General features: G+C 44.0%; 1 pseudogene; it reads right to left on the bottom strand.

The window, feature by feature from the left end:
* Positions 1-1,141: 1,141 nt before the first annotated feature.
* Positions 1,142-19,040, bottom strand: part of LOC115151373 (ankyrin repeat, SAM and basic leucine zipper domain-containing protein 1-like) — a 44,163-nt pseudogene continuing 26,264 nt past the window's right edge.

Genomic DNA, 19,040 nt, shown 5'->3' with positions numbered 1-19,040 from the left:
TGCAGAGATGGTTGTCCTTCTGGAAGGTTCTTCCATCTCCACAGAGGAACTCTGGAGCTCTGTCAGATTGACCATCGTGTTCTTGGTCACCTCCCTGACCAAGGCCCTTCTCCCCAGATTGCTCAGTTTGGCCGGGAGGCCAGCTCTAGGAAGAGTCTTGGTGGTTCCAAACTTATTCCATTTAAGAATGGAGGTCACTGTGTTCTTGGGGAATTTCAATGCTGCAGACATTTTTTGATACCCTTCCCCAGATCTGTGCCTAGAAACAACCCTGTCTCGGAGCTCTACAGACAATTCGTTCGACCTCATGGCTTGGTTTTTGCTCTGACATGCACCGTCAACTGTGGGACCTTATATAGACAGGTGTGTGCCTTTCCACATCATGTCCAATCAAATGACTTTACCACAGGTGGACTCCGATAGAGTTGTAGAAACATCTCTAGGATGATCAATGGAAACAGGATGCACCTGAGCTCAATTTCGAGTCTCATAGCATACGGTCTGAATACTTACGTGTATAAGGTATCTGTTTTTTATTTTTAATACATTTGCAAAACATTCTAAACCTGTTTTCGCTTTATCATTATAGGGTATTGTTTGTAGATAGATTTTTTTTTTCTTAATTGAACCTTTAGGCAAGTCAGTTAAGAACAAATTCTTATTTATAATGACGGCCTACCGGGGAACGGTGGGTTAACTGCCTTGGTCAGGGGCAGAATGACAGATTTTTAAACTTTTAGAATAAGGCTGTAACGTAATAAAATGTGGAAAAAGGGAAGCGGTCTGAATACTATCCGAATGCACTGTAGATTTATGGAACAGATCTATGATTCTACACACCAATGTCCAACCCATGGAAGGATTGTGCTTCTCCCCGTCTCCAATCTATCTGGCCAGGCACTCTGTGTATGTGTTTTTTAGGGGGGTGGGTGTCAAGACGAGCCCCAACAGATAAGATAAACTGGTGCGAGGGCCTGCCCCTCTGGGCCCTGAGCCAGTCTCTCCAAATGGCCTCCGTTGGTTGTCAGATTCCTGTCTGACACCGCCAGCGTCCCGGGCTACCCCCCCCCGACCCCCCCTTCTTCCCCACCCTAACCTCCCCATCTCCACATTGACAGGACACTGTCACACTGTGTCTGAGTTATGGGCTGTGAGGACTCACCCTGTCAGAACCCTTACACACAGGACCCTACACATAGAGAGGGTGCGAAATGGGAGTTGACCCGAGTTTGTGAGAAGTTTGGAATTGGACCAGATGGGAAGAGAGGGCAATAAAAAGGTGTGCAGGGCCGGATAGAGGAAAGTGAGACAGGACTCTCATTCATTCTTTCAGAGTGGCCCAGTAAGGAGAGCAGAAATAGTGGCAGGGCTGAGGTGACACACACACACACACACACACACACACACACACACACACACACACACACACACACACACACACACACAGCATTCAGAGAAAAAGTATGAGACATACCTTGTGAAGCAGGTTCCTGAGACAGGTGACTTCTTTCTGCTGGTCTCCAGTCTGGGCCACCAGCTCATTACAGATGGCTTGGGCTTCCTTCTTAGGATCCAGGGACAACACCAGCTGGGGAGTGGAAAGAGGGAGAGAGTTAGTGGAGCTGGAGAGAGTCCAGTCCAAAGAACAACCACAAGCCCCTACACTATACTTGTTTTGAACTGAAAGGAATTGGATAGGTCTATGCAGGATGGCTAGATTTTAATAGTGAGCTTTCAGTTAGACACTATAGCACTTATTGATCAGTCCTTAGACTGGTGCACACAAACACTCGTACCTCAGAGGCTCCACGGGAGAAGCGGCTGATGACGTTCTGCACGGTCTCTGTCAGGTAGCAAGCACTGCTGCCGCAGGCTAATCAGGAAGTTATACAGCTCCTCACTCCTACAGGGAAGGACACAGACACTACTATTAGACAGCTTCTCACTTATGGTAGATGACAATGAGCCGAAACCTCAAACAGGGCATGGTTGTGGTACAGCTAACTCAGTGTTGATGAGTCTCTTCGCACTTTGACCCCCAATCGTGTTTAAGTGTGACGGTCTGAGCTTAATTGTGTGGGGTGAGCAGCACAACCCGTGTCCCTCCCAAAATCAGTCCTGGGGCAGCTCCGCAGTGCACATTTTTGTTTTTGCCCAAGAACTACTCAGCTGATTCAAATGATCAAAGCTTGATGATGAATTGGTTATTTGAATCAACATGTGTAGTGAGTGCTAGGGCAAAAACTGAAGGGGGGGGACCAAGTTTGAGAAACCCTGCCCTATACAACACATTACAGTACAGTACACCTAAACCAGGAGGGAGGGAAAGAGAGGCTGCCTGCAACAGACACACATCTCCCCCTATCTTCCCCTCTGCTCTCCTATCCCTGTACTAAGTGTTGCAACGACAGCCTATCAGTCTTTGGCGTGATAGATAAACTAACAGAGCTGTAGTCCCAGGTCCCAGGGAGGAGATAGTAACTCCAATCTGACTGACGCTGTTTACACGGCAAGCTGACAGAGGGGGAGCATCACAAACGGCTGCCACACATGCAGGGAAAGGTACCATTCAAATAAAATAACCCATCAACGAACAGGACAGCAGAGCGACGTTAGCAACAACAAAAAATGGAGCCTTGATGAACGTGATGTACAAATCATTTGGATGTGACGTTACTTTGTTTTCTCTCCTCATTTTTTGTTGTTGTTGTGTATATTATACTGTCGTTTTTGAGTTATGAGGGGAAATACTGGACATTGGCCACACACAGGGTCGTATGTATTTTTGTCTGTTGTGTAGAGGTCAGTTGGTTTGACTGTGTCAGTTGTCCCCCGGTATGAAAATCTCTGTCCCCCTGCCCACCCATCTGTCTGTCAGTCCATTTTGTCATGTACTGCAGGTGGAAAGCCGTCTAACATACACTGCATGGCCAAAAGAATGTGGACACCCTTTCAAATTAGTGGATTTGGCTATTTCAGCCACAGCCGTTGCTGACAGGTGTATACAATTGAGCACACAGCCATGCGATCGCCATAGACAAACATTGGCAGTAGAATGGCCAGTACTGAAGAGCTCAGTGACTTTCAACGTGGCACCGTCATAGGATGCCACCTTTCAAACAAATCAGTTTGTCGAATTTCTGCCCTGCTAGAGCTGCCCCGGTCAACTGTAAGTGCTTTTATTGTGAAGTGGAAACGTCTAGGAACAACAACGGCTCAGCCGCGACGTGGTAGGTTACACAAGCTCACAGAATGGGACCGCCGAGTGCTAAAGCGCGTAAAAATCATCTGTCCTCAGTTGCAACACTCACTACCGAGTTCCAAACTGCCTCTGGAAGCAACGTCAGCACAAGAACTGTTCGTCGGGAGCTTCATAAAATGGATTTACATGACCGAGCAGCCGCACACAAGCCTAAGATCACTATGTGCAATGACAAGAGTGGTGTAAAGCTCACCGCCATTGGACTCTGGAGCAGTGGAAACACGTTCTCTGGAGGGATGAATCACGCTTCCCCATCTGGCAGTCTGATGAACAAATCTGGGTTTGGTTGATGACAGGAGAATGCTACCTGCCCCAATGCATAGTGCCAACTGTAAAGTTTGGTGGAGGAGGAATAATGGTCTGGGGCTGTTTTTCATGGTTCGGGCTAGGCCCCTTAGTTCCAGTGAAGGGAAGTCTTAACATTACAGCATACAATGACATTCTAGATGATTTTGTGCTTCCAACTTTGTGGCAACAGTTTGGGGAAGACGCTTTCCTATTTCAGCATGACAATACCTCCGTGCACAAACCTGAGGTCTATACAGAAATGGTGTGCAAGAACTTGACCGGCCTGCACAGTGCCATGACCTCAACCCCATTGAGCACTTTTAGGATGATTTGGAACGCCGACTGCGAGCCAGGCCTAATACCCCAACATCAGGGCCCAACCTCACTAATGCGCTGAATGGAAGCAAGTCTCCGCAGTAATGTTCCAACATCTAGTGGAAAGCCCTCCCAGAAGAGTGGAGGATGTAATAGCAGCAAAGGGGGGACCAACTCCATGTTAATGCCCATGATTTTGGAATGAGATGTTCGGCGAGCAGTCCACATACTTTTGGCCATGTACCAGCCTAACTAGAACATGAAATAGGCCACATCAGTATAACCCGGGTGAACTCTGTGAACAAGTGTAACCACTACCTCCTGGGATGAGCATACAGCATAAGGGATGTGGCTATCTAGTGGTTTAATGTTTACAGTGTGGCCATCATCAGAGGATTTACCCCAGGGGATGTACAGTCTCTGTAAATGTAGCCCTGTATCCCTGACACTAGAGTAGAGGGGAGAACATGACATGAGGGGCTGCAGGCAGACATGGTAGCTTGGCCTGAGAGCTGGCCTGTCATCAGTCACAGAGAGAGTGGAAAGAGAGAGAGGGGGGGATTTCATTCCATCTCCTCTCACCTTACAAATCATTATGGCCCGCTTAAACCATTAGGACTCTGCTCTCAGAGACTTGAAGAGGCAGTGGCAGAATAACAGTGGGATGGATCCTCTGTCTGACGGATGACTTCCAGTGCTGGAGGATGGACTGTGTACAGTATGTGGGGATGATGCTGAGACATCGCCGGTGGGGAGGGGGTCCTGAATGTACTGTCTGAATCCTGGAGAGAGGATATCCATAGCAGGGTTTCCCAACCCTCTCTTTGCCCCCCCCCCCCCCCAGACATTTCACATTTTTTGTTATAACCCTAAACTGCCACACCTGACTCAATTAGTCAAGTAATCATCAAGGCCTTGACTAATTTAATCAGGTGTGGCAGTTTAGGGTTAAAACAAAAATGTGAACTGTCTGGGGGGGGGCCGAAGAAAGGGTTGGGAAACCCTGGTCTTTAGGCGTATGTGTTAAAAGTATAATGCATGTGTAAACTTGGAAGGGATTACTCTAATAGAAAGAAAAAAAGATTTGTACTGTACCCGCTGTTTATGTTCTCAAGCTGGCTGAGTGTGTCCAGGTCGACCCGGTCCAGATGCATCTCCTTCACCACACTCAGAACCTTCTGCTGGTCCTCTGGGTTGGAGATACCAATCTGGGGAAGAATGCAGTATTAACACCTGGAAAACTCACCAGCAACCCTAAGTTAGCCAGGGTTTACATTATATCATTACAATATTACGGATGTACATTACAGTCACTGCACTCATACTTGAATTGTGTCTCTTCTGAAGACATAGAGGCCTTTCTTACCTTCTCCATGGTCATCCTTCTCCAGGTCATCCTTCTCCATGGTCAACACGTAGCTCCAAGTGATGTAATTTTCATGCCCAGAAAACAAATGATACTCTGCATTAAAAAAATATCTATATAATATGACAGCTTCAAACCCTGGCCTGCACCCTGAGATGTACATTACAGTTACAGTATGTGTTTGTGTAGCTACATGCTACCAGTATGTAGTTGCGCCCCGTCATTCAGAGGCCCGCCTGTTTTTGCATGTTATTTTATTATTATGTTATATAAGTTTGCAAAAAATGTACAAAAAAAAAAATCTATTAAAAAAATCATTGAGTTAATAAAGCAGCATTCGAACATGGTCTCTTTTTTGTTTTCTTGAGTAAGGCAGATCCAAACTGCAGGTGTTTCAGCCTAGCTCAGTGCTTTCTGTGTTGGTGGGGTGAGCCAGCAGAAAATACGGAGCGTAGGGGATGGTAATGTTCTCTAATTTTGCTGTTATTGGCTCAGTGTTCTGTCACTCATGGGGACACTACGTCACCGCAAAATCTACGGGGAGAATGCAAAAATTCAAGCACCTTGGGTGCTGCCATAGAGTTACATTAAAAGTGCCGATCCAAGAAGGCTCAAGGAAGGAATCAATGGCTAACTGCAAGCGTTACAAAGCAATCACTAGCCTGCTATTCAGTGGAGTGAGTGTGTGGTCCAAGTCTGGGTGTAAGGGTCTCTTTTCCAAGCTTAAAAGAGTACACATTCAACATCATGAGCTAGAAAACTTTGAATACATTGGTCATGCTGTCAATCCAGCATGATTTCTGACATGTTCAAAACAACTGGAAACTCAGAACTAGGAAATCTCAGACTTCAGTGAGTTCAAGAAAACTGGGAACTCTGGGGAAAAACAACGAGCTCCGACTGGAAAAGTACATTTTGAACGGTCATCCAACTCTGTCCTCTTTCTAGAGCTCCGACTTGAAGATCACTGACATCATGATTCAACATTGTTTTTATCTGAGTTCCCAGGTGTCTTGAAAGCACCATAAATCCAGAGAATGCCAGACTTTGATGACAAAGTTTGATGACAAAATTTGCCCACATAGACCACTGCGCCACCTTCGTGTTCAAGTGAGCACAGCACAACAAGGTGAGTTCAAAAATATATTGTATGCTGCTACATAAATGATGTAATATGCCAGGGAGATATGTATACTGTAGCTAAGACAGTAATACTAAGTGTATGTTGTGTAGTAAGATGTTAGTAGCCCATGTGCCTCACCCTAATAATTTGGTCCCTTTCCCCCTCAGCTTAGCTTACTGTTCTGACTTGGTGGTGCACATGTAGCCTATAGCCTGTTTTAGAGAAATGTAATAATCTACTATTGTAAAAGCTTTCATTGTCTGCTTATATGCCCCCTTTATTTAACCTACGGTTCTGACTTGGTGTACAGGGAGAATACTGTAAGAACGGCCTATGTTCTGAATTCTGTCGTTGTACATTTCAAAAGTGCTGAACAAATAGTTATATTTACTACGTCCGTCCTAGCGCGCTCATTAATGTCTTAATCGAAATTACGGATTGCATCTTATCTGCTCGTCGTCCCTTATGCCATAGTTTGTACGTGTCAATTGTCAGTAGAAACCACATATGGCAAATCCGCCATAACAGCTATTTTTTTTATTTTTTTTAAGGCAGTAAATGAGGCTGAATTAATTGTTACGCTGTGTGGTAAACCGTGGGGTGTTGGGTTGAGCGTGCAAAGATAAGAGACGGAGATTTTTAGTCCACAAAAACAACTTTACTATGATAGAAAATAAACATAAAGAAAATCACTTAAGTTTAGCTCGGCCTCCACGGCTGGTTGGCACTTTCCCCTAATTACCTCCACTTGGAGCTGTCCGTGTCGGGGTGCCCAGCTCCCGTATTCCCAGCAGAGGGAGCCAACGTCGCCTCACGTACTTCCTCTCTATTACCATCCCCTGGGGTAGACCTCCTGGGATAGCACAGCTGCCAGACAAGGCTCCGCTGATAGCCAGGTGTTGCAGTGGTAAGGATTCACCCCATGGTTCTGAAAAGAAAGCTCTGCTGTTGGGACAGCTTTACGTAGGCCCTAACAGTTTGTGGGCACCGTTTGTCACCGTTATAGTGCAATTCATGTTTAGTTTTGTGTAGTGTAGTGGCTTTGCTGGCATGCATCTAAACATATTTTTTGAGTTTGCCCCACCAAGATTTACAGTTGAAGTCGGAAGTTTATATACACTTAGGTTGGAGTCATTAAAACTCGTTTTGCAACCACTCCACAAATTTCTTGTTAACAAACTATAGTTTTGGCAAGTCGGTGCATGACACAAGTCATTTTTCCAACAATTGTTTACAGACAGATTATATCATTTAGAATTCACTGGATCACAATTCCAGTGGGTCAGAAGTTTACATACACTAAGTTGACTGTGCCTTTAAACAGCCTGGAAAATTCCATAAAATTATGTCATGGCTTTAGAAGCTTCTGATAGGCTAATTGACATCATTTGAGAGTTGGAGGTGTACCTGTGGATGTATTACAAGGCCTACCTTCAAACTCAGTGCCTTGCTTGACATCTTGGGAAAATCAAAAGAAATCAGCCAAGACCTCAGAAAAAATTGTAGACCTCCACAAGTCTGGTTCATCCTTGGGAGCAATTTCCAAACTCCTGAAGGTACCACGTTCATCTGTACAAACAATAGTACGCAAGTATAAACACCATGGGACCACGCCGTCGTCATACCACTCAGGAAGAAGACGCGTTCTGTCTACTACAGATGAACGTACTTTGTGCAAAAAATCCAAATCAATCCCAGAACAACAGCAAAGTACCTTGTGAAGATTCTGTAGGAAACAGGTACAAAAGTATCTATTTACACAGTAAAATGAGTCCTATATCGACATAACCTGAAAGGCCGCTCAGCAAGAAAGAAGCCACTGCTCCAAAACTGCCATTAAAAAAAGCCAGACTACGGTTTGCAACTGCACAAGGGGACAAAGATCGTACTTTTTGGAGAAATGTCTTCTGGTCTGATGAAACAAAAATAGAACTGTTTGGCCATAATGACTATCATTATGTTTGGAGGAAAAAGGGGGATGCTTGCAAGCCGAAGAACACCATCCCAACCGTGAAGCACGGGGGTGGCAGCATCATGTTGTGGGGGTGCTTTGCTGCAGGAGGGACTGATGCACTTCATAAAATAGATTACATCATGAGGAGGAAGATTATGTGGATATATTGAAGCAACATCTCAAGACATCAGTCAGGAAGTTAAAGCTTGGTCGCAAATGGGTCTTCCAAATGGACAATGACCCCAAGCATACTTCCAAAGTTGTGGCAAAAAGGACAGTAACGTCAAGGTATTGGAGTGGCCATCACAAAGCCCTGACCTCAATCCTATAGAACATTTGTGGGCAGAACTGAAAATGTGTGTGCAAGCAAAGGAGGCCTACAAACCTGACTCAGTTACACCAGCTCTGTCAGGAGGAATGGGCCAAAATTCACCCAACTTATTGTGGAAAGCTTGTGGAAGGCTACCTGAAACGTTTGACCCAAGTTAAACAATTTAAAGGCAATGCTACCAAATACTAATTGAGAGTATGTAAACTTCTGACCCACTGGGAATGTGATGAAAGAAATAAAAGCTGAAATAGATAATTCTCTCTACTATTATTCTGACATTTCACATTCTTAAAATAAAGTGGTGATCCTAACTGACCTAAGACAGGGAATATTTACTAGGATTAAATGTCAGGAATTGTGAAAAACTGAGTTTAAATGTATTTGGCTAAGGTGTATGTAAACTTCCGACTTCAACTGTACATGCTAAAATACGACACTGCAGTCGTACTGTGCAGAATCACTGATCAACAAATCACCCTTTAAATCAACTACTCATAATTATTTGTAGATCAGTCAGTTTGCTCATGCTCTCGAACACAAGCAATGTGTTCTCAATAACTTGCCCGGTTAAATAAAGACAATATATAAATAGGTTTAAGAGCATACTACATCAACCATCTGTTAACAACAGACCCCACGCAACCAAGTCGGTCCATCAAAGATTCTGCCTAAAATATTTTAGAACAGATAAACATTGACAGATTAAACAGGCTAGATTAGAACACCGAATCTTCAACAGTGAGACATATGGCATGAGATTAAGTGATATTGTGCAGATTTAGCAGCTAGTCCCTAGACAGGACTAAACAAGTATGGTTTTATGGGATAGGGCATTTCCCTTAATGTCCACTAGAGGGCCCCAAACACACATCATCATGGGTCCTGGCCTCCACTGACAGATGTGATGGGGCCTTTTCTCAATTCATCTTTCCTCGATTCCTCGCAACGCCTCGCCTCCTCCAATATGGTTGAGAAGAGGAGATGGGATGTGAGGAATAGCAGTAAGACGAACTGAGGTTAAACCATGGTCTCCCCTCTTCTCGTAGGCAGCAGGGGGATCGGGGTCCCTCTTGAAGAACTTAAAGAGGGTCTCCTCCTTGGAGATGGCATCGCCTGGGGATGCCAGGATCCTGGCAATCTGAGGGGGAAGAAGAGCAGATATATTTCATATAATGTTGAGATATGACCTTTGTGTCCTGCAACTCTTCCCCATTGATTTTAAAATGGGTTTTACAAGAGACCGGGAAAACGGACTACCATTTCAAACTGCGTGGTAAACCTAGTTTTGCTGTGGTCAAAGTGGTGGTTGATGTTTACCTGTGGTTGTTTTGAATGCCAGAGTTATGTATTTAGTTGTGTACATAGTTGTGGTCAAACTAAGTGGTTTGATTTGTTTTTACCTGTGGTCGTTTGCTGCTGACATAGCCAAAGTCTTCAATCTTTCCTGCTTTGGTCTTGTCTGCCCCTAGCTGGAGAAGCTTGAGGACCGGCTCCTCTCTGCCATACTGCACCGCCACAGTCAGGACCTGGGGGTCAAAGCTCACAGGTTATCATCGACAATCCACATCTAGGACCATTCTATATACTTATCATTGAATGCCCAGTGCAGTCAAAAACATTTTTACGTTATTTTATATTGACTTCCACACTGAAGTTGGACTAGTACTGTGAAATTCTGAAAATTATGATAATGTCCTTTTAGTGTAAGACCTGTTTGAATAGACTGCCTGAAATTTCAGCCTGTTTTGGTGGGATGGCGTTCTGGCCTGCCTGGTGACATCACCAGGTGGTAAATTAGTTAATAGACCAATAAGAAAGGGCGTTCCAAACCTCTCACTGCATTGGACCTGCAGAAATCTAATTAGAATTATCCAAAAAAATCCCCATAGAAATCTGTCAGTTTAAGCTAGAGAGATGTTTTTTTTGTTGCATTGGATGCGTCTCAATCCACCACATCCGCCAATGTCGCACTTCCGCATCTTCGGTGTGGTGTTTGTCAGACCATGAGACATCCCAAAAATGGGTCTTCTCACAAAATCGCCTCAAGCGTCCGAACAGTTTGGCCTACACACTATTATGACCCCTCCATGGAAAGATTAGTGTTCTCAGTTTTGATCTATGACCCCTACATGTGTCTTGGGACTTGTTTGAAGTTGGTTCTGCCGATCTGTAGCGTCCGAACATTTTGGGCTACACACTAATATGACCCCTTTGTGGAAAGATGAGATTCTCACGAACACGTACATGTACATGTTGTTTTGCTCTAGGATGCCCACATGCCTCACAAGACTCATCTGAAGGTCCCCCAGTACCAGGTTAAAAAATGAATGGAAGTACACTATATATACAGAAGTATGTGTACACCCTTTCAAATTAGTGGATTCCGCTATTTCAGCCACACACACCCGTTGCTGACAGGTGTATAACATTGAGCACACAGCCTTGCAATTTCCATAGACTAACATTGGCAGTAGAACAGACTTACTGAAGAGCTCAGCAACACTCACTACCGAGTTCCAAACTCCCTCTGGAAGCAACGTAAGCACAAGAACTGTTCGTCGGGAGCTTCATGACATGGGTTTCCAAGGTCGAGCAGCCGCACACAAGCTTAAGATCACCATGCGCAATGCCAAGCGTTGACCGGAGTGGTGTAAAGCTTGCCGCATTTGGACTCTGGAGCAGTGGAAACACGTTCTCTGGAGGGATGAATCACGCTTCACCATCTGGCAGTCCGACTAACAAATCTGGGTTTGGCAGATGCCAGTAGAACGCTACCTGCCCGAATGCATTGTGCCAACCGTAACATTTGATGGAGGAGGAATAATGTTTTTCATGGTTTGGGCTAGGCCCCTTAGTTCCAGTGAAGGGAAATCTTAACGCTTCAGCATACAATGACATTCTAGATGATTCTGTTCTTCCAACTTTGTGGCAACAGATTGGGGAAGGACCTTTTCTGTTTCAGCATGACAATGCCCCTGTGCACAAAGAAAAGTCCATACAGAAATGGTTTGTCGAGATCGGTGTGGAACAACTTGACTGGCCTGCACAAAGCCCTGATGTCAACTCCATCAAACACCTTTAGGATGAATTGGAACTTGCAGTCAAGTTGGGCGATTAGGTTCGCCTGCAGCCTAATTGCCCAACATCCGTGACCGACCTCACTAATGCTCTTGTGGCTGAATGGAAGCAAGTCCCGACAGCAATGTTCCAACATCTAGTCGAAAGCCTTCCCAGATGAGTGGGGACTTTCATAGCAGCAAAGGGGACCAACTTCATATTAATGCCCATGATTTTGGAATGAGATATTTAACGAGCAGGTCTCTACATACTTTTGGTAATGTAGTGTATATATGAAGACTTTAGTGCCAAATATAAGGGGTTAAAAACAAATAATTCCTGATCTTTCTTATATCTCTCAGATATAGGACAGACACTTCAGAACAAACTTCCTTTATATTTTTGGGGGACTGTCTGTTGTTCCATGTAGTGAATCTGTTATTTAGCAGTAAGGGGGCGGCAGGTACACTAGTGGTTAGAGCTTTGGACTAGTAACCGAAAGGTTGCAATATCAAATCCCTGAGCTGACAAGGTAAAAATCTGTCATTCTGCCCCTGAACAAGGCAGTTAACCCACTGTTCCTAGGCTGTCATTGTAAATAAGAATTTGTTTTTAACTGACTTGTCTAGTAAAATAATAAAGGGTTAATTTTTTTATTTATGTTTTATAGTTTTTTTGATACTTCAAGGGGTCTTAAAATGCTAAATGAAATAGCTAAATGGTCCTTGATATGACATTCTTAAAACAATTCCATATATACTGAATAAAAATATAAACGCAACATGTAAAGTGTTGGTCCCGTGTTTCATGAGCTGAAATAAAATATCCTAGAAATGTTCCATACGCACAAAAACCTTATTTCTCTCTAATTTTGTGCACAAATTTGTTTACATCCCTTTTTAGTGAGCATTTGTCCTTTGCCAAGACAATCCATCCACCTGACAGGAAGCTGATTATTCTACAGGCGAATCTTGTGCTGGTGACAATAAAAGGCCACTCTAAAATATGCAGTTTTGTCACACAACACAATGCTGCAGATGTCTCAAGTTGAGGGAGCGTGCAATTGGCATGTTGACTGCAGGAATGTCCACCAGAGCTGTTGCCAGAGAATTTACTGTTCATTTCACTACCATAAGCGGCCTCCATTGTTGTAGAGAATTTGGCAGTACATTCAACCGGCCTCAAAAATCGCAGATCACGTGTAACCATGCCAGCCCAGGACCTCCACATCCAGCTTCTCCACCTGCAGGATCATCTGAGACCAGCAACCCAGACAGGTAATAAAACTGAGAAGTATTTATTTTCTCTGTAATAAAGACCTTTTTGTGGGGAATAACTCATTCTGATTGGCTGGGCCTGGTTCCCCAGTGGGTGGGCGTGGCTTCCAAGTGGGTGGGCCTATGCCCTCACAGCCACACCCATGGCTGCGCCCCTGGCCAGTCATGTGAAATCCATAGATTAGTACCTAATGAATTTATTTAAATGGACTGATTTCCTTTTTGAACTGTAACTGCATGTTGCATGTTGCATGTTGCGTCTTAGACAGGGCTTACACCAGGGTTTCCCAACTGGCGGCCGTGAGCCCGAATTTGGTGGTTTCATTTTCCCCCTCCAGGTTTTCTGAGCAAATTTTTTTAACCAAAAACAACTTTTACTTTTTTTTTAAATGTTCATTGTTGGACACAAAAGACTGTAAAAACAGCGGGAAATCAGCTCCAAGTGATTTTAATTTAAGAAATCTGTTCCCAAGTATTCCCACACGTAATGTGATCGTGTACAAATGCAAGCAAAGTTTGAAATTATTATGTTTTAGTCAAAGATATCTGTTTCGGCTTCGTGCGGTCAATTCGCATTCTACAAATTATTTGTAAATATGTCCCGGCCCCCCCACCATCTGCTCAACAAAAAATCGGTCCGTGGCTGAATCTAGTTGATGATCCCTGGCTTAGACTGCTATCGGTTAATCATCCCCATGTCACTACTCATTACTATCAATCACAGTCAAAATCAATGAAGGGAATGTAAAAGCATTTGATTGGTGTAAGCATGGGCTGGACAAAATTTCCACCATATTTGTTAAAACAATCTCCAGAGGGAAGTAAAAAATTCCACACTTGGGGAGAAAGAAGGGATTATTGGGACGCAGCGAGTGCTGAGCTATGAATTTTTAAACCAAAGCGTTCTCTTCTGCAACAGGCATCACGCCAGGTGAGGTGGGCACCATCCTTACTGTGTACCCATTTTCACCCTGGGAGTTGACCTCTGCCCCGTGAGACACCAGCAAGTTGATTACCTGACTGTAGCCGTCCCGGGACACCAGCATCAGGGAGGTCATACGAGACCTGGGAATGGGAAAAGAATAAAATATAATATATTGTTTACTGTACATTTTTGAGAGAAACAGACATTTGTCTTGTCCCAAGCTAAATTTGTCTTCTGCCTATCTGGGTAAGAACTAATAAGTGGTAGAACTGGTTTTGAACACTTGAAACCACTGGAGGGCAACAGACACCAAGCCCTCAACTCGAGTGACCAACTACAGCAGGGTTTTCCAAACTCAGGCCCCCCCCCTGGATGCACGTCACAGTTTTTGCCCTAGCACTACACAGATGATTCAAATAACTCCACACCAAGCTGGTTATCTGAGTCAGCTGTGTAGTGCTAGGGCAAAATCCGGGGGGGGGGGGGGGGGGGGGGGGGGCTGTGGCAGGACCGAGTTTGGGAAACCCTGAACTACAACAGACCTGGACATGTTGCGTTCTCTATGGGAACATACTGTAAGGGAGCAATTGTTTTAAAACCTACACTTGCAGCGCATGTCTTTGACAGCTTTAGAGTAACATAAAAACATAAGCTACTTACTGTAAGATACAATTATTGTAAATTCAGTATTAGTGATTCACCACACTGTTTGGCCCCGACAAGCTATCGTCTAGGTTAATGAGACTTGGCACCCAAAACACAATGTTATTGGGCAAGAGTGAAGCAGCCCATGCCACTGATCACCCGTCCCATTGTGCCAAAGTTCAATATGTTGAGCAACAAACCGGCAAGTGTAAATAACCATTGATAAAACTCAACTTTATCACCCGTGACTCAGACAGAACAGAGGGTAAGAAACGACATCAGTCCAGAGGTGTGGGAACACCCTATGGTCATTCATCACACTGTGACGTTTCCCAAGGCCAGAGGGGGGTGTGTGTGTGTATTGGTGACATCTAGCCCCATAGTCGGGGGCGTATTAATCCTCATCCTGACATATTCCAAGTATTCACTTTTTACTTCCTCTTTGACCACAGGAGACATGACAGGCTCCCGAGCGTCACTGAGGGTTTTAGGTTCCTGAGAACCTGTTTTCCCAAGATGTTGGTCTCAGTGGCAAACAGGTGACAAGGTTGTTCGCTCAACGCGGGGTGCAGCCAGAGAGTGAAGGGGTGGTGTGTGTGTTTGTACTTTACGTGTTTTTGATCACCAGTTCCCACACAAGAGCAGAGAATCGATACAAAGACTTTTTTTTTTTTGCAAAAACTCAAAATGTTTCAGCTGAAACTGATTTCCAGCTCTTATCCAGCTGACGGGACATTAGGCTACAGGAAAAAAGCTTGACATTCAGCTGGTATCCAAAAGCGTTCAAAAGCCAGAGGACAGGTACAGTAGAGGTTGCAGAGGACAAACTAGAGATGCAATCATATAGCCTATTGTCTATGCAAAAACACAACATCTTGCTCCTGAACAATCACAGCAGCTTTAGAGGTTCATTTGTTTATGAGACTGAGGGAAGGAAATGCAGCTGGTATGAATTGCTGGTCAAATATTCAGAATGTAAAAGCCAATGGCGTGGGGGGGGGAATATTTCTCTGCCCACAAGAACCTCTGGTCTTCTTTCTTCTCCTCCCTTTGCTGAAACTCAGTTTTTTCCCCCCTTTCCACTTGTCCGCATCCTCTCTGTCTTTCGTTACCGTTCTTCAAATATTTTGTCTGGAGAGGAAACTATCAATTTCCTACCCTGCCTGCTCTTGTTCACTCTCTGGCTGGTGTGTGTGTTGGAGGGCTCTGGGCGGTGTGTGGCTGGGGCAGTGGGCATGAGACGAGGGTGGTGGAGAGTTTGTGAGGGCGATGGAGGTGAAAGGGAGAGGGCGAAGTTCAGGGCTTCATCCTTCGCTTGCCATGAGAAATGTCCACAGAGGATGACAACGGGTAAGTGGTTCCAGAATCCCCCTCCCTCACTTCTTCTCTCCATCCCTCCCTCACTCTTTGTGTCTGGGCAGCATCAGGCAGTGTACAGTACAGTGAGTTTAGGTGGTGGGGGGGGGGGCTCTTTCCCCCGCTCCATGAGTGTTTGTTTTTTTGTCTGTCTGAAGAGGGCCTGGGTACATGTGCAGGCAGATGCCATAACAGGACATTCCACACAAAAGACCAATGTAGACCAACGCACACCGACCAACACTGACACACACACACCGTACGACATGTGTTGCAGTGGTGTACGGGGATAGTGTTGACAGCAAAGGAAGAAGTCCTAAGGTAGTCAAGGCCAGGATCAAACCCAGACATGGTTGCCAGGCAATGGGAAACGCTGCCTCTATCGTGGTACTTTCCATCACATTAAACAATGTATAAAAGAGCAATCAGAACATAACGTGTAACCAGAACATACTATTAAAGAATTAGCATGACATATTCTGTAATCTGTTGTATATCAACTTCAAACTGTACTGCATGTGACCTTTTGCAATCTGCACTTCAAAAATGACAGTGTGGTCCTTTATGTCTAGTGAACTGAAATTTAAATAGTGTTTGACATTCATAGTCACCCAAGGATAGGAGGCTTGCATGATCACATATCATTCCCTGTGCTGCAGAGTATAAAATGTACTGTGTGCATCTTGTGATGATATTGAATGGAATTTCACTCTATAAAATGCACAGACACTCATTCTCATGTGCACACAGACACAGAGTCCCTCACTTGTTGAATGTGTTGTGGTCAGCATTTCTGGACAAGAGCAGCTCCACACACTTGACGATCTTGACGATCTCGCTTGACGATCTCGCTGGCAGAAGCCATGCATGCATCAGTACCGTGTACCGGCCTATGTGTGTGTGAGGACACACACACACACACACAAAACATAACAGCATTAGTACTGGGACACAGAATATTCAGTAACCAATTATCACCATTTTGCATACTCTTATTTAAATATTGCCGGTGATTCCATTCAATGATGACAACTAAACAACAGAACATGTCAACGGATAAAACATCACATTACACATTAAATCCTGAGTCATGACAATAATAAAGAACCAGGCATCACACCAAACAGAGCAGGATGAGACAGGATATTACAATTGTGAAATTGGTAACATTCACATCGATGTGGTCAATAATCTTTTATCTTCATCTGGAAACTGTGGTGTTCTTTATGGGGTTGACTTCAGTGGAATTGTCTTATCTCTGACTCGGAACACGATAAGCACTCAGTGATTTATTCTTGGTATGGAACATTTGTAAAATACCGGGAATATAAAATCTGCTTTCTACTTTGGCAGTGACTGACTGACTGTGTGTGTGTGTTAGGGTTTTTCCTGGTATTTTACAAATGTTCCATCCCGAGTTTAAATCACTTTTCTCCTGGGTAACCCGGTATTTCCCGCCAAAAGTGTCATTCTAAAACATATACTGTAAGTATGTCTGGATTTGATTAGAGCTTTGATCGGAATGAAAATTCAAGCCTGACGCTACCTGAGCCCTACATTAAATACATCGTATAAGCCCTACATTAAATACATCGTATAAGCCCTACATTAAATACATTGTATAAGCCCTACATTAAATACATTGTATGAGCCCAAGCCCCAAAAACCTAAATGATTATCCAATACATAAGACATATGATAGGCTATAGGCTACTGCACATTGCGCATGACAGAAAAGCCCATAGATGTATGTTCTCTTGGGTAAATAAATTAAACCAGCTCCAGTAATCTTTTTGAGTGTGGACTGTATTCCTGTACTATATTGTATTGTACTGTGTTACATGAACCGAAATTACTCACCTCTTTTAAATCATGAAGCTGGGAGAGAACACGAGATGCTGGTGCAGGACATGCGTCCTACAAAGTTACAATTATAGGCTTCCCGAATTTGATCATCATTTTGAAATCTAATAGAGCCTATTTGACATGCGTATTACCCCCTCTTTCTTGCTCTATTGTTGCTCCATTCCTTTCTTACTCTCAACAGTTAAGTGAAATACGTTTCATTGGCCTTGTCTTCATCATTGTAATGACATGGTTGAAAAATATAGGACTAGAGACTAAGATGCAGATGGCTTTCACTTCTCTTTACGAAGATTGTATTTGTATTTATCAAGGATCCCCATTCCTGGGGTCCGGCAACATTAAGGCAGTTATATACAATTTCAAATATAACATGACATTACACTTCGGGAACACTTTACCCAATACACTACTCCACTATCACATTTTACAATACAACATCCATGTGTACATGTGTGTCCATGTATACATGTGTCTTATCATGTGTCTGTGCCTGTGTGTGTGTGTCTCTTCACAGTCCCAGCTGTTCCATAATGTGTATCTGTATCTGTTTTTTAAATCTGATTCTACTGCTTGCATCAGTTACCTGATGTGGAATAGAGTTCCATGTAGTACTGTGCGCCTCCCATAGTCTGTTCTCGACTTGGGGATTGGGAAGAGACCTTAGGTGGTATGTCTTGTGGGGTATGCATGGGTGTCCGAGCTGTGTGCTAGTAGTTTCAACAGACACCTCGGTGCATTCAGCTTGTCAACACTTCTTACAAAAACAAGTAGTGATGCAGTCAATCTCTCCTCTACTTTGAGCCATGATAGATTTACTTGCATAACATTAATGTTAGCTATCCGTGTACATTTTAAGGGCCAGCCGTGCTGCCCTGTTTCTGAGCCAAAATGCTACATTCCGAGGTCCCTCTTTGTGGCACCTGACCACACAACTGACCAGCAGTCCAGGTGCGACAAAACTAGAGCCTGTAGGACCTTGTTGATAGTGTTTATTATGGACAGACTTCTCCCCATCTTAGCTACTGTTGTATCAATATGTTTTGACCATGACAGTTTACAATCCAGGGTTACTCCAAGAACTTTAGTCACCTGAACTTGCTCAATTTCCACATTATTCATTACACAATTCAGTTGAGGTTTAGGGTTTAGTGAATGATTTGTCCCGAATACAATGCTTTTAGTTTTTGAAATGTTTAGGACTAACTTATTCCTTGCCACCCATTCTGAAACTAACTGCAGCTCTTTGTTAAAGTGTTGCAGTCATTTCAGTCGCTG

The sequence above is a fragment of the Salmo trutta genome, chromosome 17, assembly GCF_901001165.1.
Source record: "Salmo trutta chromosome 17, fSalTru1.1, whole genome shotgun sequence".
Classification (NCBI taxonomy): Eukaryota; Metazoa; Chordata; class Actinopteri; order Salmoniformes; family Salmonidae; genus Salmo; species Salmo trutta.
Note: the sequence above shows the minus strand (reverse complement) of the source record. Positions and strands in the feature narration are given on the sequence as shown.